Source organism: Melospiza melodia, chromosome 4 (genome assembly GCF_035770615.1).
Source record: "Melospiza melodia melodia isolate bMelMel2 chromosome 4, bMelMel2.pri, whole genome shotgun sequence".
Classification (NCBI taxonomy): domain Eukaryota; kingdom Metazoa; phylum Chordata; class Aves; order Passeriformes; family Passerellidae; genus Melospiza; species Melospiza melodia.
In genome coordinates this window covers 13,226,988-13,251,047 of record NC_086197.1, presented here as the reverse complement: position 1 = coordinate 13,251,047, position 24,060 = coordinate 13,226,988, and positions in this window count along the sequence as shown.

Below are 24,060 nucleotides of genomic sequence, written 5' to 3'. Positions count from 1 at the left end.
AGCACAGCCCAGTAAGTGTGAATACTACTAGAATAAGACTCTAAATCAACGTTGTTTATGTAATTCTGCACAACAGAAATTATAACATTTTTATAATGCAGTCTAAAGATTACTAATGAAGGATTACATTTGAATTACAACAGGGAAATCAATGGAAGGCACGGTTCAGGACCATTGTTTTTCTAGTTACACAAACAAATGCAACATTTTAAAAACCTTAACTTAAATACAGAGTAAGAACTATATAAAAGAAGTTGATGGTAGCAGCGCTACAGCAGCAGGAATTTTATCCTCGGTGTTAGCGGAACAACTCATCCCCACCAGAGAAGGAAGGAGGCTCCCTGCTCTGGGACTGCCTGGATGCTGGACCTCGCTCCCACACCTGGGAGCCAGAGGGAGACTGACATAAACATGAGGGGTTTCACTGAATAAAGCACTGCATGTGCAGACCAGAATGTTCCAGCCTTCAGCTGGCATGCCCTGAGTGTTCAGCTCAGAGAGGAAAGCAAAACAGGTACTTCAGACTCATTGTGGGGACTGGAAAAAACAGTTTTGCTTTAAAACTGCACTTACGCGACTGTTTGGGCAGCAAATAGGGATCCCACGCTCATGGGGACACATTTCTATAGGAGTAACACGTTCACTAAGAAAATTATTGGCAATCTATTAGAAAAGGCCCTTTTGTGACTGAACCACTGCACAGTTCCAGCTCATCTTTGCCTTTCCCTAACAGAGAGCACCATTTTGAGGCTGTCATGCATTTTTCCTTCCAAAGGGGTTAACGTCAGTGGAAAAGGCAAGGATCCTCTTACCACAGAAAAACTGAGCCATGCAGTTTCCCAGAGAAGCTGCCTTTTTATTTTTACAGGTGCAACTGACGTCTGTCTCGTATTTTCTGCTCACCCAAGTATTAATTTAAAAACCACACACACATGAACGTATGATATGCAGCTATCTGCACCCAGGTAGCTTTTTTACACTTTTACATGCTTCTTTTTCCTCAAGTATTTAATGGAAGGAGGCACAAGAACAGATTTTGACATAAGACAAATAAGGAAAATAAGCATTCATATCAAATTAATTTGGCTGAATTACACTAGGCCTAAATATACATCCTAGTGTTTAGAAAAATGTTCATCTTCAAAAAGCAAAGAACAGGCTTCGTAATTTCCATAGCACACCTAAAGCCTGACCAAACCGCATGTTCTACAGGACTACTTTTAAAATTTTTCATTATATATTTCAATGGTCCAGAGAATCAAAGAAATCAACAGGGAAACAGAAATGGTTTCATATTAAAAGCAGTACAGACAAGTGTACACCAGTTGCTAAAGAGAGAAGGCTATTAAATATGAACGGTTCCTACGTGGTTTTCACCGCAGGGGTCACATTTGGAAACAATTTTGATACCAAAATTAGAAGCTCATGTTTTAATTTCAGCAACATCTTTGTCTAGGAAATGAGAGAAATCTTACCCACCATTAAGCTTTACCAGGTACACTAGCTGGAAAAATCAGTGCCAGAAATAGTAATGCTGAGGAACCACGTTCACACAGTAAAATAGACAATTCTCTGCTCATTCTATTAATCTAAACCTTGCCACAGATAAAGCTCTTTTTTAAACAGTAAAATAAACCTAAACAAAAAAAAATCCTGAGAGGTTTGAGTCAGGAACGTTCAAAGCAAAAGCATTCCAAAAGATTCCCTTCACTAAGGAACTTTCAGAAGACGCACTTCTACAATGGCATCCTAAATTATCATATTGCATGCTGAAATGTTTAATACACTCTGAAAAAAATTAGTTTTCTCTTTCTTCAGCCATTTTATAGCTACTGTAAGGTTCCAATATCTTTCTCAAGAAAAAGAAGTTTTTTAAAATCTGAATACTGGCTGAGTATTTTCTTAACTTTTTTTCTTTTAAACTCCAAGCTGCTATCCACATTTTAAAATTCTACTACAGCTCATTAACTCCAAAGAAAGCACAACCATATCAGTGCTTCAAGGCAAGAAAAAACCCCCAAAATAATGCAAATAGCATTGCCTTGAGACTCTTTTTAGTCTCTAAAATATCACAGATAACAGAAAAGCAATACCAGTACTGAAAAAATGATAAAAGGGGATGGACTTATTTGTTAGTAAACATATTAATTTTAACTAAGCAACACGAGTGAGAAATAGACTTATGTCAACATGACAATGTTAATTTTAGTGGAAAACAGGTAAATATACGTTTCCACTCTATCTTGCAATAAAAAAAAATTCTAAAAGTAGTGGACTTTGGGAATTTCCAACAACAAATAAGGGACACAGAAGGGCTGGTTTCAGTATTGCTGCAGTCAGCATCACTTGCTGCTCCCATTTGGTTCAGCTCTGAATGCAAGTTTTCCCTCAAAGGGTGCGACAGCTCAGCTGCTCAGCCACTGCTTTTGTTAAAAGAGCTCATTCTGCTGTATTACAGAATGTACTTTTAAGTCTAAGGGTAGATTATTACAAGTGTTTGTTTAAATAATTCAGCTGCAAGAAAACTTAAAGAGGGATGTAATGTTTTACTTGAAATGTCTGGAATGCAAAGATACATTTTTACCTTAATCCTATTCATGTTGACAGCCACAGAAGTTCCAAAATTTACTATTGTAGTGTTACTGTTTTTTTGTGATGGCAACATTATAAGCTCCCCCCAATACACTCAGATTCCTCGTGCTCAGTTCTAACCCTGCTGTGTTTTACACAACTTGGCTGTCATCAGCAATTAGGGGTTTTTTGGTTAGGGTTTTTTTTTTTTTTTTTGATAGAATGATAAATGTGGAAAAGCCATATGCTGGCTGAAGTTAGGTGTTTATAGCTTAATTATTTTATGATCAAAAATTGTATTTCACAGATTTTACTGCTGAGCAAAAAGAGCATACAGATGAAAAAGAACCAACTTCCAGTAAAAGGTGGTGGTTTTCTGTATGCAAGTCTTCCAGACAATTTATCTCAGCTTCCATGTTTATATACGTTTCCTAGTCACAGCACCTAAAAATGAGATGCATCACATTCTGCCACCAGTTAATTTCAAAGCCAAGAAAAAAAAAAAAAGAAAAAAAAAGAAAAAAAAAATCCCAGCCTTTTTGCATAAAATCAGTGATAAAAACGAGGAAGTTCTAGTTCTCTCTGGCTCAATACCCCGGGCCTGCCATGCTTGGCCTCACAGGGCCCTGTGTGTGCGTGCACTGCTGCACCACACAGAAAATGTTATGGAAAAGGTGCTGAATCCAATCTTCTGGGACACAGCACCACATCTCCTTACAGGCTGAGAAACAAGGCTCATTTGAGACCTCAGAGGCCCAGGTTTGATGCTGCAATTGCAATGTGCTTTCTCACTTTCTTTTAAGGGAAGAATCGCTATTTTTCACTAGTCTGTGCTTCCTCCTTTGGAAGAATCCAGTCAGGGGTAAAAAAAAAAATAAATTAAAGGCTGAAAAGTGAGCAATTGAATTACAGGGGGAAGACCCAAGCAATATATTTAGTTCAACGAGGGATTAAGTGCCACGGCCACTGGTAATTAAGGGGCTAATACGTCCTCTTTGAAATAGTTTGACTTTTCCTCTGGCTGCGAGCTGGGCGCCCTCGGAGGTTGGGCTGAGGCAAACCTGATACTCTGCCATTCTCCGGCAGCACGTGCCGAAATTAGTTCTCCGTTTTGTGGTGGCCCTCGGAGAGCAATTCCCATTGAGAAGTGAACAAAGGCCGTGACCCCGGGGTCAGAGTGTAATGCAGGAAGCATGACCTCCCCTTTGTTCAGAACAGCACTGTTTACTCTGCCTAAGTAAAGATCACCAATACATTAACTAAAGAGGATTAAAAAGGTCATATCCCTAGGGATGGAGCTCACGCAAGTGGCAACTCTCTTCAGTCACTAAATCACTGGACTTCCCCATCCACCCCCCTTCAAAAAAGAGACACCTCAAGCTGTCATGGCTCAGTGCCACATTATTTTCAGAGCAAAATTCTGTACAAATTCACGTTTCAGAACCAGGTTAATTTCTGCAGAGCTAGTCAGCTGCTTGAAAGTTATTTTTAAGGTTATCAAAATATTTTAAGTGAAAACTTATCATCGTGTTACAATTTTTTATTTGTATCGCCTTTTGAAAAATTCTGAGTTGATTTATAAAATTGATGGAGTCTTAAAGTGGTTATTAAAAAGTGCAAGTAACTATTGTAAATGAAATTCTTAAAATATCCTGTAGTCTGTGGATGAGAAGCTGCCTTTTGCTGTAGACAATTGCTAACTCCATGATGGCTCACTTGCAAGGAGGAGAACAAGGAAAATAAATTGAAAATATATAATTTCATGAATGCTGATTGCTAAACTTTATCAGGCTAAATAAGCACTTATTTTGGCTGTTAAGATTTCTCTTACCAACTTCTCATAATATCTTAAAACATCATTACTAATATGGGTATTAAAACAAACATCTCCTGGAACAGCTAAATTTAATGCTGCATTGGTAACATACAGCTAGGCAGCGTGTTGGAGTGTCTCCTTTCCATTCTCACTCTAATCCACTGGCCTGCTGAATGATCCCAAATCTGCTTCTGCCTTGGTTTCCTCATCTGTGAGGATATGGCTCACTGGGATGCAGATGTTACCACCAGTTAGATGGCCACAATAGGAGGAAAAGTGCACACAGAAGAGAGTGGTCCAGACTAAGATATTTTCCCTTTTTTATCCTTAGGCAGAGGCACCTCTGATTAAGCTGAACGTTATGTTAGAGCTTCCAGAAGAAAATAACAGGAATCAGGCCAGGCAAGGGGGCCAAGCTTTAGATCAAAGTCTTTAGTGCAGGGAGCTCAGCACCACAGACAAACCCCACGCAGGGTAAATGAATTGGAATCAGCATGAGATCACCCAACACCAGTAACACTGAGAAGAGGACCAAGAGTTGCCAAAACTCCAAAAATCAAGGTCCTAGAGTCCCACAAAACAGCATGAACCATACAGGGGGAGGGCTGAGACGGTGTCCTTTGATTCTCAGACACTTTGTGCAAAATAGCTATTTTTGGATCCACAACAAAATATTCACCTTTTTAGTTTCTAGCAGCATGAATTAATGCAAGAGGTGTGGCAAGCTGGGATCTCCTTACACCCAGCCTGCTCTGGCCCTTCTTCACCCACCACTGCAGCTCCTGCTCCTCTGGTTTCTGATTTTTCTCACCCCAGTAGAAGGAATCACAAACTTACTGTAGATTCCAACACAGGCAAGAGTAAAGAAGAAACCAGCAAACCACGTGTCTGCACTGTGGTGGGCATCAGTCCACTGCAGGGGGGCGAATGAGTCGCACTCAGAGTAACTCTCACCTGCCCAGTTCTGTGCCTGAAACAACCAAATCTAGTAACACACCTTCCTGTGGCTGCTGTTCCCTGAGATGGGACAGTTATTACACACCAGGAGTCAAGGACAGAAAGTGGAGTCAGAAAGCCTTGACAACGGGTTTAGAAAAGGCTGTGTCCAGGGCAAAGCAAAAATGTACAGCCGGTGTTTAAAATAATGTTGTATGTTCATCAGATCTTCCCATCAATTTCAAGGGTAACCCTCTGCTTTTTGGCACAAAAGATTATGCAGGCATAGTATATCCATCAGGAAAAAAGGGTAACAAAATCTCCAGACACAGAAGGAGCAGGTGGGCAAGAGCAATGTGAGTACTGAGCAAAGCTTTGCATCAGGTTGAGGCAAAGGGGTACCTTTTCCAAAAAGCACTGGACTGAAACAACCAGAACAAAGAATATACTTACACATTAAGATTTAAAAATGGAGACTGGGAGCATAAGGACTGAACCAGTGGCAGAAGGACAATTTATTGACATACATTAGAAGCAGGAAGACTGCACAACAATTGTCTGGCAAGTCTGAAATAGTCCTGGGAAACAAAGGGAGTGAAGAAAGAGGACAAAAAACACCACAGAAAAAATAATGGCTGATTATGACCTTGAGCTACTTAGTTATGCACAAGAGGAACCTTGCCTTTTCTCACCCTGTATCACCATACTAACATTTCTTGTTAGCTGGGTTCCTAATTTGGGATATTCATAAAAAATACCCGCTACTTCTTCCAGTGGAAATTCCTAGTCTTTTCTTTTTCAGTTCTCTTTCACACCAGCCAAGAGCACTCTCCCTCCAAGATGGGAAGCAAAAACAACACTCAGGAAAGTGAGGGAATAAGAATTCCCCTCTCTTACACAGGAAAACAGAGGAAATATAATTCTGTGACACAAAATCTTTGCACTGTCTATTTTTTTGGGGCATGGAGCAATCTTGACCCTACCTCATATTCTACGATATTCTACCTCTCTATCTCCTGATGCCCAGAAATCCAGACAGACCAAAAGGTACCTTTTAGGCTAAAAAAAAAAAAAATTTTAAGCTTAATACAGGTTGAAAAAGCTATGATATTCAAGTCACAAAATTGTCTCCTCTGGCCCTTTCAAATAGCAAATCCCATTAATCAATTTTTTTGCAAGTAAAGGGTGAAAGAACTGCAGATAGCAAAACAGAAAGTGCTGAAATAAAGGGATAAATTAAAGGCAAGCCATTCTGAGGACACACAGCATTTCAGAAGCAGCCCAAGGTTGGAAGCAGGGCTTCCAACAAAAACCTACAGTTTTCTATCAGGAAGGAAAGGACAGCAGTCCTCAAAAATAGCCACAAATGATGATCCAGATTACATGCCAATGAATTCTGTGATTCAGTAAACCGTCTGGAAGGCTACTTTAAAAGATTATAACTTTAATGCCTGAGCAGGGATTACATAATGGGGAGAAAAACAACATTGATAATGTAGCAAAAAATGTCTTTTTAAACTTTAGGTGCATCCACAGAATTCATTATTATTTCTCTGGCCTTTCAAAAGGGCCTTGACAATGTGACTCATGAAGACTATAAAGAAAACAAAATAGTCATGACTGGAAGTTGGAGTATTGATTAAAAACAAGCTAAGGAGCCAAAAGTAAAATATACAAATGAAAAGACACTTTGACAAGATAAATGTTAAGAGCTGTTGAATGCAGAGGCCATGCTGGTATCAGTTTTTAACTTTAGTTCATGTCTAGAAAGATCAACTGTAAAATTAAGAGTGGCAAAAATGACAAAGAAAGGGAGAGTACTGGAGTTACTGAAGGGTTTAATCAAGCTGAGTGAATGCCAAACACAATAAATATCTTTTTTTATAATTGCTAAGGAGATCATATTGCAACATTCTCCACGGGGAGGAACTGGTTGCCACCATAACAAATCAAGGGAAACTTTCAGGGATTTGCAATAATGTCAGGTAAGTCAAGCAGCAAGAGAGTTCTGTGCTGAAAACATTATCCTTCTAATATCTGCCTGCCAGGGAAAGAGCTTCCTGGAGAATGCTAATGAGCCTTTCCTCATTAAAGCTACAGAAGTAACAGGAGTGCAAGGGCAGGTGTCTACCACAATGTCACTTATAAGAGACTGCCATATATGAAATCCTATAGTGATCAAACTGTTTATGTTAGTGAGCACATGAGCACCAGGGAACACAACAGAGATGCACAGTCTCAAAGTCAGGATCCGACTTTCTCACCTCCCTCCAGTCTTGAAAGGGAAATCATTCAGTTGAATTAAACAAGCAGTAAATTCAAACTAGAGGAATTCATTATTTTTCAATGTGCAGCCTGAGCATACGAAAATCAATGCCTTGTTAAGGGACATCAGCAGGAATAGGCAAGAATGATTCTATCCATAGACTAGAAAAATAGAAAAATATAGGGTGGGATGGGATTGTTTGCTGGAAAGACCACACAGACCTTTGTGCAAAGCCAAGCAACCTGCCTGCTGCACTTTCTGACAAGGACGGGGTATTCCAAAAGGATCTGATGCTGGTCAACTTCACTCTCTTACCAATCAAAGAATTTTGTAAAAAATGTCAGGGTAGACTTGGCATTTATTACACCATGGCCTATTCCAGTGCAGTAATTCCTACTTTTGTTCTCTGTGGCCAAAAGAAATTGCAAGGAAATTGATGAGTTCACTTTAAAGCAAAATGCCTCATCCTCGAAGCTGGCTATGGTGCCTGACACAACGCTGTCAGTGCATCATTTACACATCACAAAAACATGGAAAAACATGTATGTTCACTTTGCCACCTGCTCTCCCCTGCCACCACAAATAATCAGCAAGAACCTCAATAGTAAGATTTTGTTTTACTACACAAAGGTTGCACATAGCACTCTGCTTTGTAACATATAAGTACATTTCCTTTTTTTATCTTACTATCTTTTTTCCCATGCATGCATCATTATTTGCAAAACCCATTTAATAATTATAAGCCAGTCCAAGTTGTGTGTCAGATCCTGGGATATTGCCACTCACACAGTGGTTTGCTACACTCACTCTTTGGTCTTGTGGCTAACAATTTACCCAAGCTGTGAGAATACCTCACCACAACCCACACACTGCTGCTCTTCAAAGGAAGACAAGGATACATAATTAAGAGATGATGAGCTCAAATATAAGACATGAGATGTGGGAGCAGATTTTTAACCACACCGGTGAGTGGTTTTACTACTGAAGTTTCATCAGCTGTCTTTACTTATGGTGTCAGTGGAACTCACATGCTCTCAAACTGTATTTGCAGCAGCAAAGTGAAAAAAAAAGGAATGCTAAAACTGTACCACTGCATAAAAAATAGTTTTAACATCAACTGGTCAAAACTGAAATTGTAAATCAGAATTATTAAAAAATGACCTCTGTAACAAGTGGGGCCTATGTCTTGAAAAAAAATCAAACCAGCATCCAGTTTTGCTAAAAATACTGTTAAAATTTCATCCCACGAGAATTGTAACCTGAAAATATTCTCAATTCTTATTTCAAGACTTTATGATGCTGTAATTGTGGCCATAATATAAAGAACTATAGCCGGAAGTATCTGTGTGTGCATGTGCCAGCTCAGGAACTAAAGGCACAATGCAGAGTGGAAATGAAAATTCACATGTGGGCACAGATCCACTCCAGCACATACAGGACCAGTCCCTCGCTGGCTATTCAGAATAAACAAAACATCAAACTACTTTTCTTATTACTCTGCAGAGCTTGAACTAGTATTTGTTGATCTTGTCATGACTGATTAGGGAAAGAACTGATAAGTCTGGAGCAGAACAAGATGTGAATAAAGCTACCAAACTCGAGTGAGGGCCACTGACCAGCCTTCAGAAATAGACATAAGAAATAGCAGGATTACATGCTCGCTTGTTTTCTGATTACTAACAACAACAAAAAAAAGAATAATTCAGTTTTACCTAAAAGAAGTCTTCGTTTTGTGCTGATGCAGGACCACATCCCTACAAGCCAGAGACCCTTTGCAGGGCCAGAGCCTCCCAGCAGCAGCCACACCCTCCTCTCCCTCATTTTTTTCCACTGACCATTAAATACTTTCCAAGTCAGGCACTGAAAAAAAAATAACCCAAAACAAAACCCACAATTTTAATGGACATCAGATACCATATTGCTGATTTAATTAGGCAGATTAGAAACAAATAAATGTATTTGCACACACACCCATATTTGTATTTTCTGTTTCATTTCAAACAAATTTGGTAGGCCTGATTTGAATCTCTATTCAAACCACAGGAAAAAAATAATGAAAACGTGTTCTGTGCTGACAGCAGAACTGAGCCTCTGGCTATCTCTTTTTAGAGTTTTATATGACACATTGTCCATTGGTTCTGGAAAAATTCACAGAACAGGAGCTTTTCAGAGAATCTTCAGATGAACCTCTATGTTTTGCAGCAGTAATAGATGCCAGCACACCACAAGCTGAGAGAGACATCCCAGAACTTGTCTCTTCAGGGATTCTATGGATTTGACACTCAGGCAGATCTACGACTTCATATTAAAAAAAAAAAGGAAAAAAAAAAAAAAAAAGAATACTTTCCTGGCTTCCTGGCTCATGTATCACTCAAACAATCCCAGGTAATAATGATGCTGCATAGCAAGTATCAGACAATGTGTCCTTACTCTTATAATATTTCATACAATTTCTTTATCCATAATTTGGCAGTAGACAGAACTATCTGGAAACTGATTGCTGCTATAAACTGTTTTGCACATTGTGTCATCAGCTGGCTTTAATTCATTATTTAAACAACACTGTAATTATACCACATTTTGTATTCTAGTTAACCAGGAAAGAGTCAGTACAAATTCAAAGTGAGAAAGCAAACTTCTCCCATATCTCAAAAAAAACCTACTTATTTTCAACTAACCAGCTCCAGCATTCAATAACAATGCAGAAATACAATATTTAGGGTTCAGCAACTTGAGCTCAGTTTTTTTTTGCAAATAACTGCACCAAGATACTTTTGGTTTTCCTTTGGTTTTGATCATTAGGACTGTAAAATTAATATTAAAATAAGCTGCATGTCTATTTAAATTTAGAACTAAATTTATACCCTAAATCCACAGATTCATGCTATTATGCTTGCTGCAAGAACAATTAGTATAAGACAAGAACAGAGAGTACGTTGAGAGGTCTGTTAGGGGATGACAACATACCTTACAGGCAATATATTAAATAATGCCAAATGCAAAATTAATTTTTAAGGCCAGCATCTTCTACATATTTATTCTTGTACAATTGTACACCCAGAGAACAACACTGCTAGAAGCAAATGATGCACTTCACTACCAGTCGAGGTGTTTGCAGCTCCATACAGTCCTGCATCCTAACAGGTTTCCAATATACAACTCTGAATTCTCAAAACCTGTATAATGCTATATTTGCACATACAGAAAAACATGTATAATTGACTTGAAAAATACATCAATACTGAAGTCTTTCAGACATGGTTATTCCCAAAGCAATCTTTGTTCTCTAACCTGCAGAATATTCGCTAAGACTGCCATTTATACCAAGTGCTCCACTACACCACTGACTTTCAAATCCAAACACACAATAAGGGAAAATGCTAGCACATTTATATTTTACTGGCCCACAAAACAAAGATTCCCCATTCCAAGCCCTCCCATCCACGTATTCCATATCAGAAAAGCACACTCACTCCAGACTGTCTGCATTCCTATTTACGGAGATGCTCTGCAATAAAGGGAGCCAACAGAGATCCAAGGGTTAACAGAAAAAACAAACCCAAACCCTAAACCAAAGCAACAAACCCCACCACCAAAATGCCCAGCCATGCTGCAGTCCTTGCAAGAAAAGGAAAATGTTCAGCAGACAAGAGCCTAACAAAAAGCAAACGGAGAATTTAGTGTCGCTATTGCCTGGATACCAGTTTGGGATTTAGGCAGCCTTGGATTACAAGGACTATACCCTTGAAAATCCAGCCCACAGTTCCTGCACTGTTTTCTACAAATACCACATCCAAACTGTGACTAAACACCTCATTATGCTTCTCTGGCACTGTTAGGAGCACACATATTGTACGATTTTCTGGGGCACATAAAAGCAGAGGGAAAAAAGTGGCTGCTTTTTACCAATAGGTAATGAAATAATGAACAAGTTCCCTGCAAAAGCTTGCATGATCAGTAAATCTTCTTCCCCTCTGCCCTTTTTGACCTGTGTAGGCAACAGGTGACAAAATACAGCCCCAATCTTCAGCTTTACAAATAAGAAAATGTATGTAGACTATGAGACATCTGCACTACAATACAGCCTTCTAAAATAAATTTAAATTGAATTAGGAAACTTAGCCAGGCCTCTACATTGGCTTCAGAAAGTAAATGCTTTTCTTAATATTTTTTTGTAGAGGTTTCATTTAAAGAAAATACTGCCCTCCCAGTTACAAAAAATAACTAGTGACTTGAGGTAACAATCTGGCGTTGACAGATCATAAGAGAAAACCCAAACTGCATTTTCAAAGGAACTGCGTGCCTCAAATATTTCACGATGATCTCTTTTTTCTATAACTTGCTAATTGATCTTAAATATGTACATGAATTATGAGTCAATAACATCCAATTTTCTTAGCTCTTACTCCAGATAAACATTATATTGTGATTTATGAACATCTGAAATATTTAATTTGCTGTTCATGGCATTTAAACAGTTAATCTAATTTATGGCAAGTAAGGATTCCACTTTAAAGACTCCTTCTACTTTGTCCTTTAAGCTTCACCACTTCAAAAGCCTTTTCCCCATCCCCTATTATTTAGCAATAGTCTCCCTTTGTGCACTGGACATACTATGGCAGTTCAAGAGGCTGTGCCAGTTACATGGCTCCTTTGCCAGTCCCCATATTGCTCATTAAATAATTTTACTCCCATATATACACACACAGCTGGTAAAGGGCTGGCTTTGCTGCATTCAGCTACATCTACACTTCCAGAGCGAGCCTCGAAATAAAAAATCAAAGCATTACAAAAACGCTCAGCTCTCATCACCGTGCACTTCCCGAGTCTCCGACAGCTCACGCTACGTTGGCAAAGCTGTGATGGAGCAGTACACCTGTGTCCCTTCTAGAAAAAACCCACAGTAGGCTAAAAACGTTTCAGTTCTGTTAATACTCACTTCTCAGTCTGCAATTAAACAGAACCTTTCTTTAAAGAAAGGATTCCCTAAAATATTTTACACGCTTACAAACAGTTGTCTATTTCAGAAAGCTTTACAAATTCTTCCCTTTGCAAACATTCAGCTGCGCAGCACCAGCGAAGAGCTCCGGGTACAGCAGATGGTTAAAATTCTGCATCATTTTTAAGAGCCTAAGAGAAAGCACTGCCTTTTTTCGGGGGAGGGCGGGGGTGGAGGAGAGGAGAGAAAAAAGCTGAGAACAGCAATTTGCAGCCCCCTTTTTTTTTTTTTTTTTTTTCCTTGACAGCAGCAAGCTCCGCCTCAGTCTGGCCCTTCCTCCAACCTCTGCTAACCTAAAAACCAGCGCCAGCCTGGCAGCGGGCCAGGGATTCAAAAGTAAACATTATCCTCCTGCCATTTTTCAGTGCTGTTTATCATATCCTGATCCCCTTTTTTTCTTACCCCCCTCCTCCCGCCGCCCCACCTCGCCATTGCTGAATTCCCCATCTCTGCTCGCGGTCTGTCCAGCCCTGGGAGTCCCGCTCCGCTGCGCCAAGGCGAGCCTGCACTGCAGGGCGCGGTGCGAGCGCGGCTGCGGCCGTGCCCGCCGGGCGCACCTTCCCTCCCGCGGCACGGCACGGCACGGCACGGGATGGCATGGGGTGGAATGGGCTGGGACCCACCCGCTCCCCGCACAATGCACTCGCCTCTCTCTCTCCGCGCTGCAGCTGCCGGCACAAACGCGGCTTTTGCCTCCGCGGCTTTCCCGTTTTCTTATTTAATTGTGAGGGGAGTGCTTAAAGACCAGAGCCATCCAGGAGCGGCCGTGAGGGCGCCGCACGGCGCTGCACCTGACTCTTTGTTATCCCTCATCGCTCATCCCCGGTCCCTTCCGCTCCGCGCTTCCTCCTCCCACCTTGCGCTGCTCCTCGTTCATCAAGGCTCCGTAAGAAAACCAACCCGACTAATTGAAGTACTGCGCGTTAGGGGTTTTTACCTAGTCGTGCACTGCATGGTGTGGATAGCGGGCATACCGGCAGGAGGAGGAAAGGAGATAAAAAAAAAAAAAAAAAAAAAAAAGAAAAAAAAGAAAAAAAAGAGGGGTGGGGGGTGGGTGGAGTAAAAATAAATTAAAAATAAATACATAAGGAGAGCGAGCGGGATGGTGCCGCTGGAGCTCCCGAGCCGCCCCTCCGGCTGGGGAGGAGCGGGAGCGGGGCCGGGCGAACACGGCCATGTTGTGCGCGGGGTCAGCGCGGGGCACTGCGCTGTGCGGCGGAGCGCTGCATCTGTGGGCGACTCCGGTTATTTCCCTGCTAAATCCTCCGCCCCCACCCCCCTGCACATTCCTGCCCGGCAGAGCTGGATCTGGGGGTTATTTGTATTATTTCCCACTAAATCCATCCCCCCCCTCCTCCGCCCCCTGCCAGGGAACGCCGGCTCGGAGGCTTCGCCCGCACCCCCTGCTTTCCCCTCTCCGGGCAAGCGCAGGGGCACGGCGGCTCAGCAGCAAGGTCATGTGCCATCGGCCCGACGAACAAAAGCCCTTCCCTCGTTATTTATTTATGGATTTGGGGCGTGTTCCCGGTGAGGAGGAGCCTTTGTGCGCGCAGGTTTCACACCCACAGGGGCGCAGCGGCCGCGGCTCGTCCAGAGGCGCCCCGGGACAGCCCGCGGGCTCATTAATAATTGCTCGCCATCTCCATATTGAAATTGCGGAGCAGCGCATGATTAATTAAGGAGAGAAAAAAGAAAGGGGCGAGTGAGGGAGGCCCGCGCGGACCCGGCCGCGTTAACCCCTTCGCGCCCGCCGCCCGGGAACTCGCCGGGAATATTAATTAATGCTGCTGTTTGCGTGTCGGTAGGCGACCACGTGAGGCCTCTGGCACAGGCTCTCCAGAGCCGACGACTAATGAACAGAATTTCCTGCAATCCGCTCATCATCAGCTTTTCATTTGGAAAAAAAACCCTACCGAAAAAAAATAATCCTAAATCTCATGCAATGAGGCTGAAAGAGTATTTACAAGGCTATTTATATAAAGAGATATTACAATTAAAATCCTACAAAATGTGTAATTTAAACTCATCCGAGTGCTCCAAAAACATTTCCCACTGCATTACTGTGATTAACTCGCACGCGGAATCGCAGCTCCTCAGACAGAAATGGGAGTAATAAATACGCTCTCTACCGTAATCAAAATACAGAACAACCATTTTCCAGAGCGCTCCAACTTCACACGGTTCTGCCTCCCCCGAGGACTCGGTCACCCGGCTCCCCCTGTCACAGGGCCGGGGTTTGTCTCGGGATTGCCTGAGCGCTTCCGGAGGCGCTCGCCGGGAAGTGAAGCCGCGAAGCGCTCGCACGGCACCGCCAGCGCCGCTCGGCGGGGCCGCGCCCGGGGCCAAGGGGGCCCTGCCTTGGGGCACGCGCGCAAAGACACGCACGCGCGCGGCGGGAACGCGCGGGCCGGACCCGCGCTCTGGCGGCGCTGCCGCCGCACCCGGGAAACCCCCACGGCCCCAACGCTCCCTTCCCTTCCCTTCCCTTCCCTTCCCTTCCCTTCCCTTCCCTTCCCTTCCCTTCCCTTCCCTTCCCTTCCCTTCCCTTCCCTTCCCTTCCCTTCCCTTCCCTTCCCTTCCCTTCCCTTCCCTGTTCCTTTTGTAATCCTTCTCTTGTTTTACATCCAGTTGCTCCAGAATTCCACCTGTGACTCTCTGGCCATTTATTCCCATTTAATCTTTATTTCCCTTGGTTATTACTAAGCATCACTTACAGCCCTCTGCAGACGGGCCCTTCATTTGGCTGGGGGCTGTGTGGAATAGATGGACTGTGCACTAAACTAAAGCACCTTCTTTTGTGAAGGCAGGCACACATTCATTTGATTTCTTGACTCCCCTTCTTTTTGCAAAGTATGAATTCTGGCTGTCACCTGCTTGGTGGGCTGGCATAACTGCCAGATAGCTCCTATTTGAAGACTGCACTTTCAGTTGGTTAAAGAGTCTGCCAAACTCCAACTGTTTGGCTGCAAACAGCCCTCACCAGGTGTGTGCCTCGGGGATGACTTGTTTGAAAATCTTCAACCAAACATCTCAGGCCTTTCTGAGAAGGAGCCTATCAATGACTGCTTGGTCATGCTGCCTAATTAGGGAAAGCTTTTCTTGGAGAAGCTCCTGCTTGCCCCTGTTTGGAGCAGGGGTTAGGATGGGAGTGGCCTGGTAAGGAGGTGGAATTTGCTGCTTCACCCTGGCAAGGCTGCCAAGGTGAGGAAGCCTCAGCTTGTGTTCACTGGCCAGGAGCTTCCTGAGGTTTGACAAAGAAAATCACAAAGCCCTCACTTTCATAGACCATGCTGCTGGTGAGATGGAGACAAACCTGCCTGATACCAGACTCTGTGTCATTCCAAGGGATGGTGGAGCTGTCTGCCATGAAACCACCATCCTCTGCTCTTAATGCCTCTCCTGTGGCATTCAGACAGCCCAGGGCAAGCTGCTCGATTTCAGAATGGAAGAACTAAAACCATTAAACCAGAATACAAGGAAAAGAAGGGAGAAGGGCATCAGTAAAGTGACAGAGACTGGCAGAGCAAGGGAGGCAGGCTGGCTGCACAAGGTGGGAACAGACTCTGTCTGAGCAGGGAAGTTAAACAATTTGCAAAAAGAAACTGGGCAGCTTGGCTGGGGAAGCACATGGGGGCAGGTAGAGAACAGACAGTGCTGACAAGGCAGGGCACTGTCAGGGGAAAAGAGGGAATCACCAACAACTGTGCTGTTTGTGGAGATGCTTGAAATAGAGAATTATCTTCTCATTGCCATCAGATGGCTCAAGTAGCACTGTGGGATGGTCCAGAATATTCCACTCCTCCTGAAGACTCATTTGGATCTGAGTAGACTGCTACAGGATAAAATCTCTGCTCATGCCATTTGCTATTAACCCCCTCACCTAACCTGCAAAAAACTACTTGCTCAAGCATGTGCACTGACACACAGACACATGCATACACATGCCAAAGCTATATTGAAACAATGGTTAATCTTGTTCAAAGAGGATTAAAGTGTATAGAATCCAGCAGAGAAAAACAGGAATAAAATCTGCTGTGCAGCAAGCAGCATTTCTTGTACACAATTCTCACTTGCAGGCCTTCCATCTTTTCTGCTGGGGCCCAGCTTCAGGAACTGGGTGAAACAAAACAATGCCATTATTGGTGGCTACCCTATTTTGTATTCTCCTCACTAACAAGGTGCAGTTCTATGTCTTATTTGCTGGATGCTTCTCAAACTACCCATCAGAGCCTGAATTACAAGGTTTTCCTGTGGCACTATTTACCACTGTGGTCCTTGGATGCTTCTCAGAGATGCTCTAATTGATATTCACAGAAATCCCATGAGCTAAAGGAGAGACACTACCCACATTTTAAGGGTAAGACTTTGGCACAATCATCCTGTCCATCCTGTGAGCCCAAACTCCTGGTAAAGCACCACACATACTGGCACTGTGTGCTGAAAGCACCTTTCCCCTGGACCCTCTTGGCAGGGCCAAAGCCTTGCCAGAGTTCACAAGGAGTTCCATATGAGGAGCCAATATTAACTGACTTATAATTTGAGTGTGTTAAAAACAAAAAAGTAAAATACCGGCCCTCGTTGATTTCTGCCAAATACATGCCCTTTGTTCTATACAAAGCACAGTTCTGAAGCAAGCACTACCAGGCACTAGGAGGTTAGGGAGCATTTCCCATTATCCCAGCTTAATAAAACTGGTTTTCTCAGCGTTATACAATATAAAATAAAATCAGTTTTAAAAACTATTTTCTATCCTTTAGTATCTTTTTTTTAAGTACGTATTAGGATTGGGGAAGGTTTGTCCTGGGGGTGACTTTATGACGCTTGTATCCCCATTCATCTGTTTAGCCCAGAAATAAGTTTTGCACCTTTAAGATGGTTCTGAGACTGAAGTGGGGACAGAGAAGAAACGCAGAGTTTGTTATCAGGAACTGCACTCACTCCTTCCTGCCCCTGGATTGTGCTGTCTGCAGCACGCACAGTCAGCAGGACAGGGCTCTCCTTTGCCTTTAGTTAGTTTTTAGCTAGCTGAGGCAGAGAAGTTCCCTGGACTGTGGTTTTTCTTTTCCTTGGGCCTGTTTAACCCTGCTCTGCACAGAACACCCAGCAGAGCACCGGCAGCTCCAGCTGTGGGCACCGGGCCGGGCCTGGGCCGGGGCATTTCCAGCCCTGGAGGGACTGACAGAGACTGAGTGAGCTGAGCTACAGCCCATGGAGGGGCTTCCTGAGTTTGGCATCTCTACAGATTGGCAAGAGTTTATTGTTTAATATTGTTCATTTTTTTTTGTGCTGGGAAGGCTTTGCCTGTTAAATAAACAGTTTTTTTCCCCTTTTCTCCAAGGAAATATTTTCCTGAACCATCTGGGGAAAGGGCTGCTTGAATCTGTTTTCTAGAGGAATCCCTTTAGAGGTTTTCTCCCAAATTTGCCCTAAACCAGGACAAACTCAAATTTTGTACATTTGGCAATTCCAGTAATGCTTTGGGGAGTGTCATGGGCTGCTGGTCATTGCTGGTTTGTGTCCAAGCAGACACAGTGGGCACTAGCTGAGATCCACAGCTCCTGTAACTGGGATCCAATGGGCTCACTTGTGTGTGCTGAACTGAGGGCAAGGACTTCCAAGCGACCACCAAAAGCACCTGCCAGGCCAAAGTCAGCTTTCCTTTTCCTCTGGCACAAAAGGGAGACTGGGAGGCTGCAAGGAATGCACATTCCTTTCACACTGCCCCAGCCAGGAGGATCCAGGTCAGGGCAGCAGGGAAGGCCACAGTGCACTTACTGGCTGGCTGAGTTTGTGGTTATTTTGGATTATTGTTTCAGTAACACTTTTTTCACTTTTTTCTGAATTTTCATCCTTCTTGAGTACTCCTCAGTGTTTTGAATGCACCTAGAGCTGAAAGTTCTAACTCAAAGAAACCTGTAATAACATGAATGCTTATGCTAACTTTTACAGGATCCTTCAGACACCCCTGGAAGCAAACCTCTGAACGGGATAAATCCAGAAATCACAGGCAATATGCCTTCTGCAGTTAAATGGGAGAGTATTTAGAGAGAAAATAGTTTTTCAAGGTGAATGAGTTTGGCAAGAAAACTCCCTAAGAGATGGAACCCTAAATTCCTTTTTGCACAGCACAGGGACCTTGAGCCCCAAAAGGCAGCTGAGTCTTAGGCAGAATAAGCTTCTACATTGCAGCATAATGATGCCAACAGCAAGGACCCTGCACTAAGTGTGGGCAGGTGGCACCTTCCAGGAGGACACATGGTATGTTCTGGTGAAGAGCAAACAGTTGCCTGAATATATGCTAGGCACAAATGAAACTCTGAAACTGATGATATGGGCAAGATGTTGCTATTTCAAACACTAAGAACAGCATCTTCTCAATGGAATGGTGGTGGCCTTTTGGGTGGAATGTTCTTGGCACAGTTATAACCTGAAACCAGCCCTGATCAGGGCAAGCTTGACAAACAAAATTATTCCAGGAGAAAAACAGTTCAAGTAGTCCAAACAAAATCTGTAAAGGACTTGAGTATTATTTTGAAGGCATTCTTCTGATATGGAAAAATGAAAATTCAAGTTCCTCCCAACAAAGTATTTTTCTCATCCTTGCATCAGCTCAGCACTTATATTTCACCAGAAATATACTTACAAAAATCTGCTAAAATCACATTCTGGAATCCTAAATTACCTATGTGGAAGAAATGTCCTAAATAATCTGCAACTGTTGGCTAATGTGTGAGATGAGCATTTTCAATGAAAAAAAACCCAACAAAAACAGAAGAACATGAATGGGAAAGCAGCTCTTTCATTTTCCTACAGAATGCTGGATTACTTCTCATAAAATTCGTAATTTATAAAAATTTGTTTCTTTGGAGAAGGTACAAGTCATGCCATGTACTCTCATAATTAAGAAAAAAAATGAACCTGGTAAGTGATTTATTGATGAAAAAGTAGGGAAATTAGGAGTTAAACTTCCTGTGTTCTCAATGGACACTGTTAACTTTGAAAGGTGAAAAGGCAAGTGGGAAAAAAGGAGCTTAGGAGATGAGAAAGTACTGGAGCTTCCTTCTTAATGTCATTTCCAACACTCAGATGCAGGTAAACCTCTGTATAAGTCATGTTCTTCTTATCTAAACCTTGTAACAGCAGTATTCATATCTTCCAGAACAAGACATACACTCTTAGAAAGTAAGGGGTATTGGCTGATACCCAAGTAGAAAAATAAAGGAAGAAGTGGGATAAATCCCCAGACATTCCTCTTTCAATGGATTAAAAAAGTCAAAATCAACCACCCCTAAATTTAAACCAACCTATGCAAATGTTATTTCCTAGCTTTGGTTTCTTTTTGTCACAACATTGTTACTGAAATGTGGATGTTGGTTGATGAATTTACTTGTAGCACAGGAGTGTATGACAAGCAATGTTTCTGCATTTTGTCGTATGTCATTAGTTTCCTCCCCATAAACCATTCAGGCTGTCACTCAAAGATACCTTCCATGTGGTTTTTTTAGTCTCAATAGATTAAATTTTGAATGATTTAAAAATAAAGAGTGAAAAATGAGATGGTGTAGTGAAATCTGGGTTTATTCAATTGCACTTTTAAGGGTATCTTGATATTTGCAAAAGTGGCCAAGCAGATTGTGCCTGCTTGTTTTGATACAGGTACGTCTGTCAGGAATTCGTGCACAAGCTTGCAGGGGACTCCCAGGATTGTGTGTGTTGTAAAAGAAATCTGTATTGGTTGCTCCCAATCTAAATACACTTGTGACTAAAGCTCTCACATGCAGATAGAGATCTAGCAAATCAAAGTCTTTTTCCAGGAGCTGTAACTTATTGAATTTACATACAAAATCTAACAGGTGATTGAAAAAAAAAGTACATCAAAGAGTACTTGAACTCTACTGTAGTACACTCCTACCATTAGATCTTATTTTATTGAATGATTCATGCCTTATTGGCTTTTCTAGATTTGCTTTTATATTTCTGCCTTGCTATTTTAAGATGCATTATCTTGAATCCAAAAACTGCCATCCTACCTAAACCTATTTAGAATTTTCTATGATTAAATTTCATTGAATGACGATTAGTGAGAATTCTGGCTCTTTCACAGCACAGTCTGAGGGAACACACCAACCACAGCTTGGCACAACCCAAAAATGCCTTGCCCACCTTTACATTTTATAACATCAGGATGTGAAGGTATAAAATTGGAAGGATTTTTTTCTTAACTGAGAAAAACCAGTGGGAGACACACAGATTTGTGTTCAGCTTGCTCCTGACAGCAGAAAGCCTTGCAGTTTCCATACATTCATGTGTTATTTGTGCCACATGCAGGACACAGGACATGTCACCTCTGTAGAGATGGAACCCAGATCTCAGGGTGGGAGGGAGCTCAAACCAGGACATGCTTCAACCACAGACCAGTTCCTCTGGAACTTGACTGCTTTGCAGGAAATTCTCTAATTTGGAGCCACCACAGATGGCACAAAATCTGTCTGCACATGTAATTAGCAGAAAATGAACAGAAAATTGCCATTATTTGGGAAAGACCGGGGCAATAACTGAAAATAAAGCTTTAATGGACTAAAGTCCATTAAAGCTTTTACATTCCTTGCTTTCTTCACTTCAGATAAAATCCACTCCCTATTTAAAAACTCCTAGAAATCATTTCCTTGGTCATTTAAGGAAGCTGGAGCACACTGTGTGGTTTGAAGTTACCTGAATTCCTGAACTTTGAGGTGGCAGCAGTGGAGAGGGACTCTGACTTTGGGCCTGACCGTGTTGAATGCTTAGCAAAAACAAGGGGTTTGATTCCAATGCCTTTTGAGCAACAGCTCTTTTTACAAAATAAGTAAAAATCTTACATATTTGTAATATACAATCTCAAATTTTAGTTGAAGAAATAGCATTAAAAGTTATTCCTCTGCTGAGCAGTTAACAAGTATTAATTTAAAAAACCCATCACCTTATTGATTAACATAAAGGAAACATTTTCCTTTAAATAAATGCATATAGTAGTTTAATCTGTTTTTTTCACCAAAGTTCTGAGTCAGTGCAAGATTATTTCTAATGGAAAATCTCAGTATGCCTTTTCTTCAATAAAAATGTTTAAAAGATAAAATTCTTTAAAAATATGTTTTCTTACATTGCTAATTCCTGATAATTAAAAAAAAATCTTATGCTCACCATATTGAGCTCAGCATTTTGTAAATAGAAAAGTTTAAGATTAAAAAATCCATGTGTGTGAGGTTTGTTGAATAAAAATACTCCAGTTATTGGTCAGTTATTCAGTTACATCAGAGCACATGGTAAGCAAGTCCACATTCCTTTGGAACAACAGCTTCTGGTTTTGAGGTGTATTTTAGTGGCAGAAGAATATTAGTTGCAGTATGGGTTGTTGATTTATTGAACTGTAGAGGATAAAGCCTCAGACACTACCTAAACTGTGCAGGTGCTGCTTTGCCAATATTTCAGAGTATGTTCAGCAGAACATGAGCATATTTTCAACATCACAACAGGGTGCAGTCACCTCTTTCCTTGAGCAGCACTTCATGGGAGCTTTGGTACCAAAAGGCCCAAAGTTATACATGGGGAAAACAGGCATAAATAAATGTAAAATAAAAAAGTCTAAAAAATTTTCCACCCTCCAGCACCCACCCTAATGAAGGGCACAAGAGAACCTGATGGCATGAGGAGTCCCTTGGGAGTCTCAGGTCCCTTCCTCCTTCTCTTTCCCCTTCCCTCACTGAGCTCTCACACCACTCCATAGGCTGTGAGACATTTGGGATGTTTTCCTTCACCTGAAGTGGACTCAGTGGCTCAAGCAGCCCCTGAGGAAGGGCTCTGTCCCCTCTGCCACCCACTCCAGTGCCAGCAGCAGGAGATGAGAGAGGGGCTGGCCCCAGCTCTACCCAGGAGCCCCTGCCAGAGCAGCCAAGAGGATACAAGGAAAACGTGCGTCAGTATGTGAATGGCACAGGGCCACAGATCTGATCTTCTCAGTCACACACCTCACTCTTCTGGACTTGGAAGAGTTCAGGATTTGTGCTGGATTTGGCTGGGGTAGAGTTAAATTTCATCCCAGAACCTGGTAGTGGCTGTGTTTTGGATTTGTGCTGGGACAGTGCTGATAACACAGGGATGTTTCAGTTATTATTTAGTTTAGGCATGCACGGAGCCAAGGCCTTTCCTGCTCCTCTCCCACCCCACCAGGGACAGGACTGGGGGGCACAAGGCCTTGGGAGGATGCACATCCAGGAGAGCTGAGCCCAGCTGGCCACAGGGACACCCCAGCCCATACAGCATCAGTATACAAAGCAGTGGGGAGGAGGAGGAGGGAGGGGACATTTGGAGTGATGGTGTTTGTGTTCCCAAGAGCCTGTGAGCTGGGATGGAGCCCAGCTTCCCTGGGATGGCTGAGCACCTGCCTGTCCAAGGGAAGTGGGGAATGAATCCCTGGTTTTACTTTGTTTGTGTGCACACTTTTGCTTTCCCTATTAAACTCTGTTCATCTCGCCCCCTGAGTTTTCTCATTTTTCTCACTTTTTTCCCAATCCTCTCCCGAGTCCCACAAGCATGAGGGAGTGAGTGGCTGCATGGGGCTGAGTTTCCATCTGGGGTTAAATCATGGCAGAGTTTCTCACACAATGAAACCCTTGTTCAGCTGCAGAGGCAAAGGCTACTAAAATGACAAAGCAGCATCCCTATGAAGCAAACTACAGAAGCTCCCCCACCTTTCTCTTTCCAGATTTCAGAGAAGATCCTTTGCTGGGCTGGTAGAACACTGATAACTCAACGAGGGTCAGGCTGTTTCCCATCAGCCAGGGACACGCCCTGGGCTGTGCAGGGACAAGGCTGGAGGCAAACACCCCCCTGAGGGCAGCTCTGACACAGTCTGCTTACCTTGCTGGAGGGGAGACTGTCTGGGCCTGAGCTGTCATTCAGTTCAACCATCTGGCATGGAAAAGCAGAGCATGCGGCTCAGGACTGCAAGCTCACACTTGTTTCTAAGTCATCATTGGCCAATACCTATTCCAAGCTCCGTGGTGAACAGCTGAACACTTACACAGACATTGTGAAAAAGAAACTTTTTTCATGCATAAATGACTGTGTGTATCAATTGTGGGGCAAACATCTTCCACTTCAACAAAAACCTGGCCAAGGCAGTGGTCAGGGTATGAAAGACTGCAAAGTACAGTGCATTATTTTCAACTTCTAGTCACTTTTTTTGGGATGGTTTTAGTTGTTATTAGTTATTTGTTACCTGCTCTCCAGAATTTAATACGGATATTCATTAGTGTTACAGGAATACTTGAGAGTTCTTCTGAATTTTAGGGCACTGCTGTGGTACTGTGCACTCTGGAAAATGTACAGGGTTAATAGAGATATTAATGAGGAGAAATACAATACAGGACAAGAGCAGTGGTTTGGGGGATGGGTTGCATCTTTGGGGAAGAAGGAGAGGCTAAGAAATAAATT